Source organism: Canis lupus, chromosome 15, assembly GCF_048164855.1.
Source record: "Canis lupus baileyi chromosome 15, mCanLup2.hap1, whole genome shotgun sequence".
In the NCBI taxonomy this organism is placed as follows: Eukaryota; Metazoa; Chordata; class Mammalia; order Carnivora; family Canidae; genus Canis; species Canis lupus.
In genome coordinates, this window is record NC_132852.1 from 57,223,384 (window position 1) to 57,237,573 (window position 14,190).

Sequence of the window (14,190 nt, forward strand, 5' to 3'; positions counted from 1 at the left end):
GGCCATCAGAACCAGACCAAACCAGAGAGCTTGAAATGAGTGACTGTTATTGTATGTGAAGTATATCTTGATAATTTTGTTTAAAAAGTATTTTGACCTAGGGTGCCTGTGTGATGCAGATGGTTAATTGTCTGACTTTCAGTTTCAGCTCAGGCTGTGATCTCATAGTTGTGGGACCAACCCCCATTTTGGGTTCTGTGCTCAGCGCGAAAGTCTGCTGGAGTTTCTTTTTTTTTTTTTTAATTTTTTATTGGTGTTCAATTTACTAACATACAGAATAACCCCCAGTGCCCGTCACCCATTCACTCCCACCCCCCGCCCTCCTCCCCTTCTACCACCCCTAGTTCGTTTCCCAGAGTTAGCAGTCTTTACGTTCTGTCTCCCTTTCTGATATTTCCCACACATTTCTTCTCCCTTCCCTTATATTCCCTTTCACTATTATTTATATTCCCCAAATGAATGAGAACATATAATGTTTGTCCTTCTCCAGGTGTATTTTCACCAGCACATCAGGGACAGTTTAAATATTGGAAAAATGGAGAGGACTACAGAATCAACTTGAATGAGCAAGAGCTGAGAATTATAATAGTGCATATCACACAAATATAGTGATTAATTTGGTGTTCCATATGTGTTGGCTTAATTTTGAAAAGCATATATGTATTTTGCTGGTGAAATGTCCATTTCGATGAGTCAGCTGTATTTCCAAAATTTATCAGTACTATTTGAAGTTGTAACTAGCATTCATTTAAAGTGCATATGAAATTTTTACTTAAACAAGAACAAATCTCAGAATTTTTACATCTCCTGCATTTTAAAGTATTAGTGTAAAATGAAATTCATATTTCAATTTTCTTTTCATATAACATCAATTATATATAATATATTTTGAAAATATATTTTAACCTAACTAGGAAAACTAGTTAATAGCAATTAATATAGTTCTTATTATAAAGGGAAGCATACAAAATATCCAATAGTTAATTTTCTACATAGCTCATAATAAATGAGTTGCATTTTCTTGAGAATGTCTTAGAACTTTGAGATTCTACTTCCAGCTAACGTGTAATAAAAGACAAATTTACCCTCCTGGCAACAATAGCAACAACACCAGACAAAAATAGATGAAAGTGGTTTTCAGGACAGTAGACAGCAGGCAATGAATGACACTAATCCCTAACAGATAGGAAACAAATGAAGTTAGTTCTACTTTTGTCCCAGTTCATTGATTTTAGGGAATTTTAAAGAAGCATTGAAAGAAAGGAAAGGCAACAAAAATATTTGAAGAAACAGTGAAACAGTGATCAAAACATTTTCAAAATTGATGCAAACTACAACCTCACAGATCTAAAAATCTTAAAGGATTCTAAACTCAAGAAATATGAAAAAAAAAAGACACCAAGACACACTGTAACCAAATTTCTCAAAATAAAGTGATAAGGTCTTGAAAGCAGGCAGAACAAAGGCATGTTACTTATATAGAACAAAATGTAAGAATAATAGCAGATATATCAGTGGAAACAATGCAAGTGAGATGACAGCATACTAAAATCTCTAAAGTTCTGAAGGAAAAAAATTATCACCATATAATTCTACATTCAGAAAAAAAATGTATTTCAAAAACGAAAGCAGGATTTGTTTCAAACATACAAAAGCTGACGGAATTTACTTCTAACAGATCTGCACTACAAAAAGTCTAAAATAAATCCTTTAGACAGAAGAAAAATGATACCAGACGGAAATAGGAATCTTCAAGAAAGAATAGAATTCACTGGAAATGTTACCTCTGTGGCTATGGCTATATACAGTTAAATTTTATTTAAATTGATGGTTAAATTTTATGTTTTTTATTTATATTTTTAAAAATAGGACTATGTAAACAACTATTATAACATGTGTTCTACAATATGCATAAAAGCAAATGTATGAAAACAATTGCACAGGTATTGAGAAAATATGAATGGAATTGTGTGTTTGATGTGAGGTACCGTACAAAGCTTATTTTTCTTTCTAGGTGGGTATTTTGTTCCAAGCATCACTTATTGAAGATACTGATTGAATTACTTCAAGTAGTTTTACAGATGTCACGTAAATTTATGAATTAAACCAGGGACAATGAATATTTTAGTGATGTTGAGTAATCTCATACAAAATCTTGATATGCTTTTCCCTTTACATCCAATTTTAGGTTTTAAATTTTCTTACATATGTGATTTTTCTATTGGATTGGTAGTAAAGATGAAATCAAATGCTACCTATACATAAATTTTATATGCCACAATACGTATGCCTTATTCTTTGTACTGTTTTTAAGACAAATCTCTCACTCTCTAGAGTTTTCCACATAAGTGATTATATCATTGGCAACATTTTTCTATTTTTTCTGATTTTTAATACTTCATTTTACTTGTGGTTAATTAAATGTTAATATTTCCAGTTGAATAGTCAGTAGTTTAGACAGAGGGCATTTTTCTTAACTTTAAAGGGAATGACAGATTTTTCTTCATTAAAAATTATCTGAGATAGACAAGTAAACATCTACACATAGCTGATGGATTTTTAAAAATGAAGAATAAATACTGATTTTTTTTTCAAACATTTTCAGCTTCTATGGATATAATCATGTGATTTCATTTTTCCCTTAGAATTCATTGGTTTATTTCATGGATGAGAAAGTGCTATTTTCTAAGTTTGGACAAAACCCACTCTATATTTCCGAAATAAAAGACTGACACATTTAAAATTTAATAATTTTAGCTTTCTCGTATTTTGAAAATATTTAAAAATTTGCCTAGTCAACACAAAATTTACATAACTTTCAGGTGTAAGATAGTGATTTAACGTCTCTGGATTATGCCACGCTCACCACAAGTGCTGCTACCATCCATCACCATACACTGTTATAACATCACTGACTATTCCTCACCCTATACCTTTTATTCCAGTGGCTAATCTATTCCATAACTGGAAATCTGTATCTTCCACTTCTCTCACCCATTTTGACCATTCCCTCTACTCCCTTCCCCTCTGGCAACTATCAGTTCTCTATTTATCGGTCTGATTCTGCTCTTTGTTTATTCATTTGTTTTGCTTTTTAGAGTCCATTGGTCTTTCACAATTGGATTTCTTGTTTCTCCCCTTTATCTATATCACCCATCCCCTACCCACTTCTGGACTTATTTTTGAAAGTTATTTTCCATAATATTTAAACTGGTGATATATATTTCATATACTAAATTCAAGTTATACTTACGATTTTTCACATTTAAAGTTTTTTTGTTTTTTTGTTTTTTTGTTTTTTCCTGAATATGTTTTCTAGATGGCCAAGAAATGCCAGACCTTTAACAGTCTAGAAAATCTGCCACCATGTTGTAGCACTGACTGTAGAGGAAAGGACATAGGCTTGATGTTCCAGAAGGAATCAAATCTTGATTCTACTCTTTTATGAATGCATACATGAGGGCACTTAACTTAATCGCTGTAGCTGCAATTTCCTAAAGTGACAACAAGAGAAGCAAATACATTATGTTATTATTATAGTCGTCTCATTACTATGGTCATTTGAGGTCATTCCTTTGAGTCTGCCTTCAATTATTCAAGCCCACATTTTGCATTTTTAAACATTTTCTTCTTTCTTATGAAATCCTATGACAGACTTTTGACAGAAAGTGCTTTCACAAAAACTGACAAACTGTGTCTAAATAGAAAGTTCACAGTTACAACATCTGGCTTTGTTTGTATTTCTTAGAGCTAAGCAGGAAGATTCAAGCACCCAGAGGGTTGTCTGCATCACCAGCAGGACGGCAGGAGCCAAAGGCAGAGAGAGGAACACAACGTGTGAGGGAAGAAACAGACTGTCAGTCACTAGGAGAGCACAACACTGGAGAACAAGGACCTGGAAAGAGAGAGAGAGAGAGAGAGAGAGAGAGAGAGATCCTAGCAACATGAGAATGTGAGGAAGTGTGGCACAGGTGGTCTCCTATGGTAATTTGTGTACCGAGAGACTTCAGGTCTCTTGATTAAGCCCAAGGCATTAATCACCTACACACACTCATGTTCTGCTCACGTTTCTCATCTCATGTTTCAAACTTAGCTATTGAATTGCATTTTCTGTATCACTGTAAGCTGCTATTCTTCCAGCAGCAAAAGAGCAGTTACCTGACTTTTTAAAATCTTGGAGGAAATTACTTATGAGTCAACTAATAATCATAGATACAGGAAATCTGCTAAAAACACGAAGAAGAACTTACAATATGACCTAAGTCACATTGCTCATGGAGGAATAAAAAGTTGTTTCTTTGTAAATGAACCTGAGAATTCTTTAAAAGTTTATTTTCTTCTATTTGTTCCCTGAATTGGCTGTAGTGATTTAAGACAAGGTAACAGATCTTTTCCAATTTTCCTTAAACTTCACATGTGGAAAATGACGAATCAACACTTTCCTCTGAAAAGAAAAAAAAATGCTGATTTTTAGATGAATTAGTAGAATAAATAAATGTGCCTATTGTCCACTCTAAATTCCCCTTCTTAAAACAAGGATGAGTCTTTAATTTCTTAATGACTGTGACTGGAAGTGGACATTGACTCTTTTTTGGACCATGATCTTAATCACTAGTAGGTTCACATTTCTGGCTGTTTGGGCAGAGGCTGAAGCCAAGGAATTCAGTCGTAGCTCAATAAATACATTACGAAACGTGCAGGCTATGATACCACAGTGGTCTCCCAAGTCCAAGAATCAATTTTCATTCAAAATTTCTCCTATCTTTCCCTGCTCCTTCTGCTCCAAGATCGTTAACATAAGAGATGCAGTTTTATGTTTACATGGGCTTACTTACACCTAAGTTCAAGTCATTAAAAGTAGCTGCCTAATTCTCATTAACTCAACCATTTTAATTTGCTGAGACAATATTTACTAATCCTTGGATTAATGATGCTCAATACAACATGATTATTGTTTGCTAACCAGAACTTTTATGTAATAATGGAAAACTGACATTTGCTCTTGTGCCTTTGCTCACTCCTGTACCAGAGTGTTTATTGGCAACTGAGGGAAATATCCTTCAAAGCCGAAGGAGAAATAAAGACTTTCAGACAGACGAAAACTGAGTGAATTAACTGCCAATAGATTTGCCCTGAAAGAAATGTTAAAGGAGACTTTCAGGTAGGTATATTATAACACTGGACAGAAGAAAGGATCCACACAAAAATGTGGAAATAGAGGGAACAAAAATATAACATATTCCATTAATATTAACTGTTCTAAAAAACAACTATTTAAAGCAAAAGGGTAGCAATGTAGTGTGTGTTTGTAACACATATAAAAATAAAATATATGACAAAAATGTATAATGGATGGAAAAAGCTATTGGGAATGTAAGGTCCTTAGCTCCACATATGAAATGGTATATAATATTATGTGAAGATAGGTTCTTATTACTTAAGAATGTACACCATAAGCCCTAAAACAATATTTAAAATATTTTCAAGCTAAACATAAGTAGTATAGATAAAATGGAATTTTTAAAAATCTTCTTAACCAAAAATGGTAGAACAGGAAAAAGAAACATAGAACAGATAGAAAAAATAGGAAACAGCTACCAAAATGGTATTTTAATCCATCCTTATCAATAATATTAAACAATATTATTACCAATTAAAATACAGAGATTGTTTTGTGAAATGAAAGAACAATATCCAACTGTAGGCTGTCTATAAGAAAGTCACTTTAAAAATAAAGACATGAATTGGTTAAACCCACACAGAAAATATGTAACATTTAAACAAATTTTTTTTAAAAGAACCAAAACTGTTATTTAATTCAGACAAAATAGACTTCAGAACAAGGAATTTACCGGGATGAAAAAGGGTTATTATGCACTCAGAAACGGGTCAGCTCATCAAGAAACTTTAAGACTCTTGATTGTATGGACTAATTGGAGGTTCAAAATAAATGCAGCAAAATTTGCTAGAACTGAAAGGAGAAATGTACCTGTCCATAATTACAGTTGGAGATATCACTACCTCTCTTTCGCTCAGTAATTGATGGAACATATACACAGAAACTCTGCCGGTGAAAATTTCCTACTCTCATTTACCCAGACATAATATTTCATGACATCTTTAATTTCTACCTTTCCAATATCTTACCTCTATGCAACATTTATGTACTATATGAGCCCACTCCTACTTATTGGAGGAATAGATGTAATCTCTAAGAATCATATAAAGTTGGAAAGCCACACCTGCCTATCATATCTGTCAAAGAAAAACAACCAACAAATATATTAAGTAGCAATTATTAGAAAACAAAATCTAAACCTGGGTAGGGGAAGAACATTTCTCTCAATGTATGTCATCAAAATAATCATGTAGACAGTTAAGCCTATGAAAATATTACAGGGGGAGGGGGCAAGATGGCAGAAGAGTAGGCTCCCCAAATCACCTGTCCCCACCAAATTACCTAGATAACTTTCAAATCATCCTGAAAACCTACGAATTCAGCCAGAGATTTAAAGAGAGAACAGCTGGAATGCCACAGTGAGAAGAGTTTGCGCTTCTAGCAAGTACAACTTGTTTTTGGCCACTCTGCACTAAGCAAAATGACTAGAAGGAAAAACTCACCTCAAAAGAAAGAATCAGAAACAGACCTCTCTCCCACAGAGTTACAAAATTTGCATTACAATTCAATGTCAGAAAGCCAATTCAGAAGCACAATTATAAAGCTACTGGTGACTCTAGAAAAAAGCATAAAGGATTCAAGAGACTTCATGTCTGCAGAATTTAGATCTAATCAGGCAGAAATTAAAAATCAATTAAATGAGATGCAATCCAAACTGGAGGTCCTACCGACGAGGGTTAACAAGGTAGAAGAACAAGTGAGTGACATAGAAGACAAGTTGATGGCAAGGAGGGAAACTGAGGAAAAAAGAGAAAAACAAAAGATCATGAGGATAGGTTAAGGGAAATAAATGATAGCCTCAGAAGGAAAAATTTATGTTTAATTGGGGTTCCCGAAGGCGCCGAAAGGGACAGAGGTCCAGAATATGTATTTGAACAAATCATAGCTGAGAACTTTCCTAACCCAGGAAGGGAAACAGGCATTCAGATCCAGGAAATAGAGAAATCCCCCCCTAAAATCAATAAAAACTGCTCAACACCTCAACACTTAATAGTGAAACTTGCAAATTCCAGAGATAAGGAGAAGATCCATAAAGCAACAAGAGACAAAAAATCTCTAACTTTTATGGGGAGAAATATCAGATGACAGCAGACCTCTCACGGAGACCTGACAGGCCAGAAAGGGCTGGCAGGATATATTCAGGGTCCTAAATGAGAAGAACCTGCAGCCAAGAATACTTTATCCAGCAAGGCTCTCATTCAGAATAGAAGGAGAGATGAAGAGCTTCCAAGATAGGCAGGAACTGAAAGAATATATGACCACCAAGCCGGATCTGCAAGAAAAATATTAAGGGCAACTCTGGAAGAGGAAGAGGAAGAGGAAGAGGAAGAAGTCTAAGGGAACAACCTACAAAAACAAGGACTGAATAGGTATCATGATGACACTAAATTCATATCTTTTAAAGGTAACTCTGAATGTGAAAATGGGCTTAATGACCCCATCAAAAGACGCAGGGTTTCAGACTGGATAAAAAAGCAAGACCCATCTATTTGCTGTCTACAGGAGACTCATTTTAGACAGAAGGACACCCACAGCCTGAAAATAAAAGGTTGGAGAACCATTTACCATTCAAATGGTCCTCAAAAGAAAGCAGGGGTAGCCATCTTTATATCAAATAAATTAAAGTTTATCCTAAAGACTGTATTAAGAGATGAAGAGGGACACTATATCATGCTTAAAGGATCTACCCAACAAGAGGACTAAACAATCATCATATTTATGCCCCGAATATGGGAGTTGCCAAGTATATAATCAATTAATAACTAAAGTTAAGACATACTTAGATAATAATACACTTATACTGAGAGACTTCAACACGGCACTTTCTGCAAATGACAGATCTTTTAAGCACAACATATCTAAAGAAACAAGAGCTTTAAATGATACAATGGACCAGATGGATTTCACAGATATTTACAGAACTTTACATCCAAACGCAACTGAATACACATTCTTTTCTAGTGCACATGGAACTTTCTCCAGAATAGACCACATACTGGATCACAAATCAGGTCTTAACTGATACCAAAAGATTGGGATCATCCCCTGCATATTTTCAGACCATAATGCTTTGAAATTGAAACTAAATCACAAGAAGAAGTTTGGAAGGATTTCAAACACGTGGTGGTTAAGGACCAGCCTGCTAAAAGATGAAAGGGTCAACCAGGAAATTACAGAAGAATAAAAAGATTCATGGAAACTCATGAGAATGAAGATACAACTGTTCAAAATCTTTGGGATACAGCAAAAGCAGTCCTGAGGGGGCAATACATCGCAATACAAGCATCCATCCAAAAACTGGAAAGAAGTCAAATGCAAAAGCTAACCTTGCACCTAAAGGAGCTGGAGAAAAAACAGCAAATAGATCCTACACCCATCAGAAGAAGAGAGTTAATAAAGATTTGAGCAGAACTCAATGAAATAGAGACCAGAAGAACTGTGGAACAGATTAACAAAACCAGGAGGTGGTTCTTGGAAAGAATTAATAAGAGAGATAAACCACTAGCCAGCCTTATTAAAAAGAAGAGAGAAAAGACTCACATTAGTAAAATCATGAATGAGAAAGGAGAGATCACCACCAATACCAAGGAAATACAAACGATTTTAAAAACATTATGAGCAGCTATATGCCAATAAATTAGGCACTCTAGAAGAAATGGACATATTTCTGGAAAACCACAAACTACCAAAACTGGAACAGGAAGAAATAGAAAACCTGAACCGGCCAATAACCAGGGAGGATATTGAAGCATTGCTCATAAACCTGCAAAGATAGGAAGAGATGGAATACTTCCAAACTTGTTCTGTGAGGCCAGCATCACCTTAATTCCAAAACCAGACAAAGACCCCACCAAAAAGGAGAATTATAGACCAATATCTCTGATGAACATGGATGCAAAAATTCTCAACCAGATACTAGCCAATAGGATCCAACAGTACATTAAGATTATTCACCATGACCAAGTGGGATTGATCCCTGGGATACAAGGCTGGTTCAACACTCATAAAGCAATCAACGTGATTGATCATATCAGCAAGAAAAAAAAAAACAAAACAAGAACCATATGATCCTCTCAAGAGATGCAGAGAAAGCATTTGACAAAATACAGCATCCATTCCTGATCAAAACTCTTCAGAGTATAGGGATAGAGGGACCATTCCTCAGCATCTTAAGCCATCTATGAAAAGCACACAGCAAATATCATTCTCAATGAGGAAACACTGGGAGCTTTTCCCCTAAGATCAGGAATAAGACAGGGATGTCCACTCTCACCACTGCTATTCAACATAGTCCTAGAAGTCCTAGCCTCAGAAATCAGGCAACAAAAAGAAATGAAAGGCATTCAAATTGGCAAAGAAGAAATCAAACTCTTCCTCTTTACAGATGACATGATAGTGTACATAGAAAACCCAAAAGACTCCACCCCAAGATTCCTAGAACTCATACAGCAATTAGGCAGTGTGGCAGGATACAAAGTCAATGCCCAGAAGTCTTTCTATATGCTAACAATGAGACTGAAGAAAGAGACATTAAGGAAGGAGTCAATCCCATTTATAATTGCACCCAAAAGCATGAGATATCTAGGAATAAACCTAACCAAAGAGGTAAATGATCTATACCCTAAAAACTACAGAACACTTCTGAAAGAAACTGAGGAAGACACAAAGAGATGGAAAAATATTCCATGCTCATGGATTGGATGAATTAATATTGTGAAAATGTCAATGCTATGCAGGGCAATTTACACATTTAATGCAATCCCTATCAAAATACCATGAATTTTCTTCAGAGAGTTGGAACAAATGATCTTAAGATTTGTGTGGACTCAAAAAAGACCCCGAATAGCCAGGGGAATAATAGAAAAGAAAAACACAGCTGGGGGCATCACAAATGCCGGATTTCAGGTTGTACTACAAAGCTGTAGTCATCAAGACAGTGTGGTGCTGGCACAAAAACAGACACCTAGATCAATGGAACAGAATAGAGAATCCAGAAGTGGACCCTCAACATTATGGTCAACTAATATTCAACAAAGCAGAAAAGACTGTCCACTGGAAAAAGGACAGTCTCTTCAATAAATGGTGCTGGGAAAATTGGACATCCACATGCAGAAGAATGAAACTAGACCACTCTCTTGCACCAGACACAAAGATAAATTCAAAATGGATGAAAGATCTAAATGTGAGACAAGATTCCATCAAATCCTAGGGGAGAACACAAGCAACACCCTTTTTGAACTTGGCCACAGTAACTTCTTGCAAGACACATCCATGAAGGCAAGAGAAACAAAAGCAAAAATGAATTATTGGGACTTCATCAAGATAAAAAGCTTCTGCACGGCAAAATAAACAGTCAACAAAACTAAAAGACAACCTACAGAATGGGAGAAGATATTTGCAAATGACGTATCAGATAAAGGGCAAGTATCCAAGGTCTATAAAGAACTTATGAAACTCAACAGCAAAGAAACCAACAATCCAATCATGAAATGGGCAAAAGACATGAAGAGAAATCTCACAGAGGAAGACACAGACGTGGCCAACATGCACATGAGAAAATGCTCCGCATCACTTGCCATCAGGGAAATACAAATGAAAACCACAATGAGATACCACCTCACACCAGTGAGAATGGGGAACATTAACAAGGCAGGAAACCACAAATGTTGGAGAGGATGCGGAGAAAGGGGAACCCTCCTGCGCTGTTGGTGGGAATGTGAACTGGTGCAGCCACTCTGGAAAACTGTGTGGAGGTTCCTCAAAGAGTTAAACATAGACCTGCCCTACGACCCAGCAATTGCCCTGCTGGGGATTTACCCCAAAGATACACATGCAGTGAAACGCCGGGACACCTGCACCCCGAGGTTTCTAGGGGCAATGTCCACAATAGCCAAACAGTGGAAGGAGCATTGGTGTCCATTGAAAGATGAATGGATAAAGAAGATGTGGTTTATGTATATAATGGAATATTCTTTAGCCATTAGAAACGACAAATACCCACCATTTGCTTCGACGTGAGTGGACCTGGAGGGTATTATGCTGAGTGAAATAAGTCAATCGGAAAAGGACATTCTATGGTCTCATTCATTTGGGGAATATAAAAAATAGTGAAAGGAAATAAAGGGGAAAGGAGAGAAAATGAGAGAAAATATCAGAGAGGGTGACAGAACATGAGAGTCCCCTAACTCTGGGAAATGAACAAGGGGTGGTGGAAGGGGAGGTGGGCGGGGGATGGGGGTGACTGGGTGTCGGGCACGGAGGGGGGCACTTGATGGGATGAGCACTGGGTGTTATGCTATATGTTGGCAAATTGAACTCCAATAAAAAATAAAAATAAAAAAATAAAAAAAGAAGGAAACTTTTAAGAGGGAAAAAAAAAGAAAATATTACAAAGTCTTCCTCATGGAACAATTGCTGGTATCTTGGGAAAACTTCATGGGAACTCACTAATACTAAAATTGGAAGAGTTGTCTGTATTCCAGGTCACTTTAAACTGTTCTACTGACATAAGCCTCTTCAGCTATCTGTAACAGCATGCCCTACAAGACAAGAACACTGTCACTTTATTTTTCCTAGCTTGTACATAATAAAGAATGGAAGCAAAATTTTAGATTAAGCTATTTTTATTTAAACACTTCAGTGATGATTCATTATTTTAGAGGTTTATCTTTGTTTTTTTTGTTGTTTATTTGTTTTTGTTTTTTGTTTTTTGTTCGTTTTTGCCTTTTGGAAACAAACTAGCAACATAACTTTCATTATGACAATTTCTTCTGCTTTAAAACAGTGTTATGAATAAAGGTAACAGAACTGATTTGTAACTGAAATATTTTAAGAAAATCTTGACAAAATAAAAAGTTTAAAAGTCCTTACAACTTTAAGAATCTTTAAGAATAATTTACTTCCAAAAGCAGAAGTATACAGAGTTCACACAGAGATCTGTAGAAGAATAGTTTACTTCTGAAAGCAGAAGTATAGAATGGCTAAAAAACAGGAGAGTTCATAAAACCCAAGGCTATTGTCAACCTGGGTAGTAGGTTGACGATGGCCTGGGTCTCATCATGACGAGTCTGCAGCTAGAACAGTTTCCACGTATCAAGAAAGAATACAGGGCCGGCAAGTAAGGCAATAACACCCAAGCAGATGATGGACAAATCTGATTCTTCAAATCTACTATGCAAGTTTGTAATAATTTAAATGAGAAATGCTCATGCATATGTTGGTACAGCTAGACTTAGATGTGGAAATGACTACGTAAAGATGACGCTTTCCAAGGGACTAATGCAGAATGCTTTTCCCTATGTCATATACTTCTGAGTTGGCTGCAACTCAAGTGGGGAATAGTATTAAGATTTTTAAGATAAGAAACAAAGTTAAAGCATATTGATTCATTATTACTTAAAAAAAAAAGCTATCTTTGATCTCACCTCTCTCTCTCTCTCCATATACCTTCTTCATTCTCCAATTCTCTTCTGGTCTACTCAAAACTTGAGCTCCAACTCTTCTGCTTATTCAGTGTTGTTATGCATTGTTTAGCAAATATCTATTCACTTTACAGCATTCAGCTTGAGATGAACACTCCCTCCCTGCTCCCTCCCTCATTCAGATCTCATTGGAAACTTGATAGTCAGTGGCTGCACACTTTTAATAAAACACTTAGGATAATCTGCCACGCTTGTTTATATATGTGTCAAAATCCGTTCTTTTCAAAATTTAAGCTCTTTAAAGTCTAGAGTTCTTTCATTTATGTATTCCCTTGTTCTGGAACAAGGGAATACAGTAAGTGCTTAACTCATATCTGTTGAATGCACTTACATGTAATCAAACAAGGAAGGGGGACTGTTGCTTGGAAACAGGTATTCTGAGACAGAATACAGAGTCCTGGAGTATGAAGCAGATACCAATTGCCTTGATTTCATCACAAAATGGAGGAGTTGGCATTTATGATATTTAGAGTTCCAAAGTTTTATGTCTATATGTTTTTCCTTATACATATACTTAAATATGCACCTGGTACTGTGAATTTATGAATCGAGAAAAACAATGTCATAATTTTTAAAAGCATAACATACAGAATCAATATATATACTAAAAAGAACTTGACATTTTTTACATTTATAACACAAATTCTGTTTTATGTTAAAATTAAGTTGAATTTTATTCCATCCAATAAACTCTTCCTTTTACTCAGAAAAGAGTGCTAGCTATAAAATAACTTGTAACTTTTACCTACATTTGTGATGATGTCTAGTTTTACGAGTAAAATAATCATAGTGCTATTTAAATCTGATTTCCATAGAGTGAAACTAATGTTTAAACTTAATGATATCATTTAATATCATGATATATGAAAGGTTTGCATTTCACATTATTATTACCACAATTTGGTTCTCAATCTCTATTATATAACATTTAAAATCCATGAGATTACTTAAAATAATAGGCTAGAGTTCCTCTGCCTCAAGTTTTGCATTATAAAGTTTATCTAACATATCCTATTTTTAACTGCCAGTGTCATCTATCTTGTGTAAGCCTCGAGAGATATTCTCCATGTATTACTGTATCTCAGTTCAAAAAGAGAAAATGTTCAAAGACAACTTTTATATATATATATATATATATATATATATATATATATACACGTGTGTGTGCTTGAGTGAGTACTGGAGATTGAGAAAGCTGATGTGGGAGGTTAAAGTAGAATCTATTGTGTTGTCCTGTTGTAACCTCGTAAACTGTGGCTATCCAGCAACTTCGGGCAATAGAAAGCTTTCCTTGGAGTAACAAAAGTTTTCTTTTGGCATTTGCATGTCTAAATATTAACACCTTCAGTTGTTTTAGAAGCAATTTCAGAGACATTGTGACCCTTGCGAAAATAGGAAAATGAGTTTGATTTTATAATATAGCAGTCTTTTTGTCTTTTGTTTCCTAGCCCTTCTTCAATTTAAATTGTCCAATATCTATTCTAAGTTTTGAAATTTCTGGCTGTACATCATACTGAATACAACTCTTTT

The 14,190-nt window shown here is 35.3% G+C and overlaps 1 long non-coding RNA gene across 7 annotated transcripts in view; it reads right to left on the bottom strand.

Moving 5' to 3' along the window:
* The window catches only part of LOC140605308 (uncharacterized), a 177,737-nt gene extending 164,700 nt beyond the window's left edge, over positions 1-13,037 (bottom strand). For 2 of the 7 annotated variants that reach the window (XR_012008017.1, XR_012008018.1), the window contains exon 1: positions 12,604-13,036. This is a non-coding gene — a long non-coding RNA (uncharacterized lncRNA). Of the gene's footprint in view, positions 1-12,603 lie in introns of all 7 variants that reach the window. The other 5 variants (XR_012008019.1, XR_012008013.1, XR_012008015.1 and 2 more) reach the window with 3 other exon arrangements.
* Between the last annotated feature and the right edge of the window lie 1,153 nt (positions 13,038-14,190).